General features: G+C 46.1%; 1 long non-coding RNA gene across 1 annotated transcript; it reads left to right on the top strand.

The window, feature by feature from the left end:
* Positions 1-1,625: 1,625 nt before the first annotated feature.
* LOC116562106 lies at positions 1,626-3,159 on the top strand. Its single transcript, XR_004273773.1, has 2 exons — positions 1,626-2,050; positions 2,396-3,159. It is a non-coding gene; the product is annotated as an uncharacterized LOC116562106 (long non-coding RNA).
* Positions 3,160-5,352: the final 2,193 nt, after the last annotated feature.

Below are 5,352 nucleotides of genomic sequence, written 5' to 3'. Positions count from 1 at the left end.
CCCCTGCAGGGACTTACCTGAACAGAGCCCCCAGCACCCTCGCCCCTTCAGGGACTTATCTGAACAGAGCCCCCAGCACCCTCGCCCCTTCAGGGACTTATCTGAACAGAGCTCCTGAGCACCCTTGCTGCTCCTTGTGTATCAGGAATCTCCCGTGGCTGCCCCACAGTATGGCTGGTCCCTGAGAGAGAGGAGACAAGGACAGGAATCAGGGAGGAAAATGCAAATTTCTGTCATTCTGAATGCACGGTTAAAAAGTATTATCCCTGCAGTCATCAGAGGTGAGATCAATGAGACACTGATTTGAGTTCAAATGTAATGTATTATAGTCTTGCCATTTGAAACTTTTTCATTTTCGTCAGTTTTTACAGCCAAAGTAGAAAACATTACACTAGAATTATATATTAAAAAAAAAAATTAAGTAACATTTCTTAAAATTAGCACCATAATTCTGGGTCATTTGCTGAAACCTGTTAAAAAATAAATCTTTATTTATAAAATGAAAAACTGGTGAGAAATGACTGTGATTGTTGAAGAGGAACCGCAGCTGTTGCTCTGTCCAGGTCGGTGCCCCCTCACCCCTGCCAGTCCCTCGAAACCTCCTGGGACAGGCGTGTCTGAGACCCTGCAAACGCCACACAGGCTGGCACCCGCCCCACAAAAACATGGAGGAGTGCTGGCAAGGCGGTGGCTAGGAACCAGATGCACAGCAGTTAACTGGCTTTTACTTATTGTTTAGGTTAAAAGTTCACCATTAACCACAAGTGACTGATAACATGCTGTTTATTCATGAGCTGACAGCTAACTCTTTCCGCAGGCAGAGCTGGTAGCTGAACTGAACAGAGGCCCTAACTCTGTCACTGTGGCGAAGCCAGACAACTGGCCTGGGCTAGGTTCCTTGTCTTTTCACCTCGTTTCATGCTCTTTCCTGTTTTTATTTCTTCCTGCAGTTCTCCTCGTTGATTGCTGTCTTGGAGCGGCCCATGTGGTTCCCTCCGTGAGGCTGCGCATCTTCAGGAAGCATTTTAGTTCCGAGGCTGACTCTCATATCTTGGAGGGCCCTTCCTCAATTCCTGCAGCCAGGTAGGAGAGGACTCAGGGCCAGCTTGCCAGCCTTGGGAGATGCCACTGGTGCCCGAGGCCACTGCGCCAGGTCTCACAGCCTGTCCATGTGCAGGAGACACAAGGCCTGGCACCTCACCCACTGCCAGTGCAGTCACAGCCACACCGGGCTCTGCCTTAACAGGAGGGGAGGGCAGTGCTGTTAGGAGCGCTCGCCTGAGCTGGCCTTGACTGTGGACCTATAGCTTGTTGCAGGTGTAAGGTGTCCTAAGAACCGTCTGAGAACAATGACAAATGACCACCTAAAATCAGGATTCACTCCGCATCCCGGCAGCAAGAGGTCACTTGGACCTTTACAGTCCAATGTCAAATATCCACTATGCATAAAAATTACTGGAGTCCTGCCTGTCACTTGCAAATGGAAACTGGCTGGCAAATTGAGAGAGAGGGCGTCTCCTCTGCTTCATACACATGGAGATGATGACGGGAGGCCCCAGGAAGAGGCTGCTTGTGAAACGCTGAGGAAAACATCTGAAAGCTTTCATTTATTAGAGATTCAGTCCCAAATTACACCCCAATTTTGATTGAAAAACCCTTTTACAGAAAGACAAACAGTGCCTGCTGTTTACACTTGTGACCCTGGGGTCTATAATTCAGTTTTTCTGAGCCTCATCTCCCATCTCATCTGCCAAAGAGTGATAAAATTCTGCTGTGAGCCTCACTGAGGTTCTCAACTTCCAGCTCCCTTCCTGCCCAGCAGATCACACGTTAACAGCCCCCACCATGTGCCATGCAGGACCTGCTCAGCACCTGCACCTTAACATCCTTCTCTATGCCCCATGCAGGTTCCTCTCAGGAGAATATTCCTCACTTCCTTGTTGTCACCTAAGCCGCTGTGATGAAATCCTGAATAGCTACTTAATACCACCAGTTCTCCAGGAAAGGAAACTACCGCATGGTGATGGACGTACTGTCTCCCCCTGATGAGGTCAGGCTTTGTGTTCCCACCCAAACCTCATCTTGAATTGCAATCCCCATAAGCCCCAGGTGTTGTGGGAGGAGGCTGGTGGGAGGTGGTTGGATTGTGGGGATGGTTATTCCCATGCTGTTCTCATGATAGTGATTGAGTTCTCACAGGGTCTGATGGTTTTTATAGGGGCTTGGTAGTTCCTCTTTTGCTCATTCTTCTGTCTCACATGCCACCACGTAAGATGTGCCTGGTTCCCCTTTTGCCATGACTGTAAGTTTCCTGAGCCCTCCACAGCCATGTGGAACTGTGAATCAATGAAACCTTTTTTAAATAAGTTACTCAGTCTCAGGTATGTGTTTCCAGCAGTGTGAAAATGGACTAACATACCCACCCACACACAGCACAGGATATGGGAAGAAGCACCAGCAATGCCAGTGCTGCAGAAGATGTGAGCTGGTGGAGCTGCCAGACACCTGCCGGTAGAGTAAACAGGGGGAACCACTTTGCCCAATGGTTTGGCAGTTTCTTAAGAGTTAGTGGGCCCCTACCTTACCCCAACAATTCCCTTTCCTGAATGTTGACCTAGAAGAAATGAAGATACATTTCTACAAAAATAGTTGTACATGAATATTCATTGTATGTTTGCTCATAATAGCCAAAAACTTGAAACAGATGTAAATTCTATCAAGATAAAAAATAAGCAATTTGAGATGTATTCATATGATGGAATATTACTCACTGATTAAGGAGAATAAGCTATTGGTACCAGAAGCATCATGGGTGAATCTCATACACAGGTTGAACAAAAGAAGCCAGATTCAAAATCACATTCTATGTAACACTACTGGCTGGAAGTTCACGAATGTAAAAACATAATCGAAGTTGTTAGAAACCATAATAGTGGTTGCTTCTGCAATAGGGTTGACTGTAAAAAAAAAAAACTCAAGAAATATTTTGGAGTGAAGGGAATTGTTGGGTGTGGGGTCTGTAACTGCTAAGACTCATTCAACACTGTCCTTAAAATGTGTACACTTCGTAGGACGTAATCTAATGTAGCAGAGAACTTGACTTCCATTTTGATAATCTTCCTGTCATGCCTTGTGGTAAAGAAAATGTGCTTCTTTTAATCAGTACATTCTTTTGAATAAAAATATAAATTTGCTGCATTAATAATTCCTTCCCTGTTAGCCAAAGACCCCCAGTTGCCTCCGAGAAACACATAGAGTGCCAATCATGTACCAGGCTTTTTCTCAGGAGCCAGGAGCTCTGTGGTGGAGAGCAGAGACGTGGCCGCAGTCTCGTGGGCCTCATGGTCTCGTGGTGTCCCGTGTCTCGTGATCTTGTGGTCTACTCTTGCGCAGCTGAGGTCTCTCACTGTCAGTCTCCCAGTGGTGTTTGTTTCACGGCAGGTTTTTGATGAGCATGGTGTGTATAGAATTATTACACCTGAATGAGGGTCCTGCATTCTCAGCTCATCATGGTCCCCAGCTCACTATTTTAACCCTCAGTCCCTTTATGCGTCAGGACAGTGCTGCACTTTCAATGACTTGGCTAGAGGAAGCCCACTCAGCAGTCGGGCAGACGTTATGACACAGTTTAGGAGAAGAAAGGGGTATGTGGGCGCACAGCCAACTCAGGCTTGGAGTTCTGAAGCAGAGGAAGAGACTGTGAAGGGCGATCTGCCAGGTGAGTAGAATTCAGCCAGGTGAAGGGAAAGTGGGAGGGGTTTGTCAGGAAGAGGAAACACGGAGGCCCAGAGGAGGGGCTGTGTGGCCTTCTCAAGAATTGGGTACAATATAGAAAGCAAGCAGGAAATGGTCAGAGGGAGATGGGAGAAAGAAATTGCTGCCCATTCATGAAGGGCTTTTGAGTTTTGATAGGGGCTGGGCCTTTCTGAGGGCAGTGGGTCACTGACACCAGCAGGAGCTGTGATCAGATGTGAATTCGGACAAGATGACTTAGGGCAAGGAGAGCAGCACGGGATTTTGGAGGCATTTTCCCACAACGGTGGCCCCGGCTCAGGAACGGTCCTGCAGGAAGAGAGAGGGCATGGACTCCAAAGCTGTCGTTGAAGCAGGGGAAATCGGGGGGAGCAGCAAAGCTTACTTTCAGGTTTCTGGCTTTGGCACTTGGGTGAGTGATGAAGCCAGTTATAAAAATTCAGACAGAACTTTGGGTTCCACCTTCTATTTCATGTATAATTCATTTCTGTCCTTGGAACTGGATCTGTTCCCTTCTTTTGAAGTGAGGAGTTCATTTCTTCTACAGGAAGAGCACATATTAACCCATGTAATTGAAAAGCGCAGGTGGATGTGTGGTTTGGAAAGACATCTTCAGGGCCCAGTACAACAGAGCCATGGCCTTTCTTGGGTCTGAGCAGGTCCCTGACCATTTCTGAACCAGTAACTGTAGCCGAATACACAGTAATCTCCATGGATTGGGAAACTGATACCCACAGAAGGATGGAAGGACTTTGAGCATTGAAAACAGCTGAGGTCCACTGTAGATGCCTCTGGGGAACACAAGCCAGAGAACGCTTCTCATTTAGAGGGATTTTTAAGAGATTAAAACAAGGCCTGAAAAGAGGTCTCAATACATACTCTAAAGAAGTGACAGCATTCTTGTTGTTTTCCTTCCTTCCTTCCTTCCTCTCTTTCTTTCTCTTTCTTTCTTCTTTCTTTCCTTCCTTCCCTCCTCTCCCTCTTTCTTTCTTTTTCTTTCTTTCTCTTTCTTTCTTTCTTTCTTCCTTCTTTCCTTCCTTCCTTCTTTCTCCTTCCTTCGTCTCTCTCCTTCCCTCTTCCTCCTCTCTCTCTCTTTCTTTCCTTCTTTCTTGGTTTGCTTATCTGGGTCCATGCACATTTCTTAGCCCTTCAATTTGTGTTGACGTTTGGAGGTCATAGTGGGTTGGTGCTGAAATGATTCATGTGTGTGTGAGTCCTTGCTCATTAGATCTTCGTTTTGATCTCTAATTCCAAGACAACTTGAGACTGATGTAATTTGAGGGGTTTTGATGATATTACTATGTCATCCAGGAGTGCCTGACTTCTGCTCCTAGGACTTTGTGATATTTTTCACTGCAATATGTATGAAGGAATAATAGCAAAAAGGTAATAAAGAGATATTAGACATTGAGCTTGAACCTATAGTAACGAAGACCAGGTGGAGTTAGGGATAGAGATAAAGATGGAGATAGAGATATAGAGAGAGAGATATATATATAGAGATGGAGATGGAGATGGAGACGGAGATGGAGATGGAGATGGAGACGGAGATGGAGATGGAGGTAGAGATGGGGATAGGGATAGATATATAAAGATATG

Source organism: Sapajus apella, unplaced genomic scaffold (genome assembly GCF_009761245.1).
Source record: "Sapajus apella isolate SASKATOON/1434 unplaced genomic scaffold, GSC_monkey_1.0 scaffold31, whole genome shotgun sequence".
Lineage (NCBI taxonomy): Eukaryota > Metazoa > Chordata > Mammalia > Primates > Cebidae > Sapajus > Sapajus apella.
Note: the sequence above shows the minus strand (reverse complement) of the source record. Positions and strands in the feature narration are given on the sequence as shown.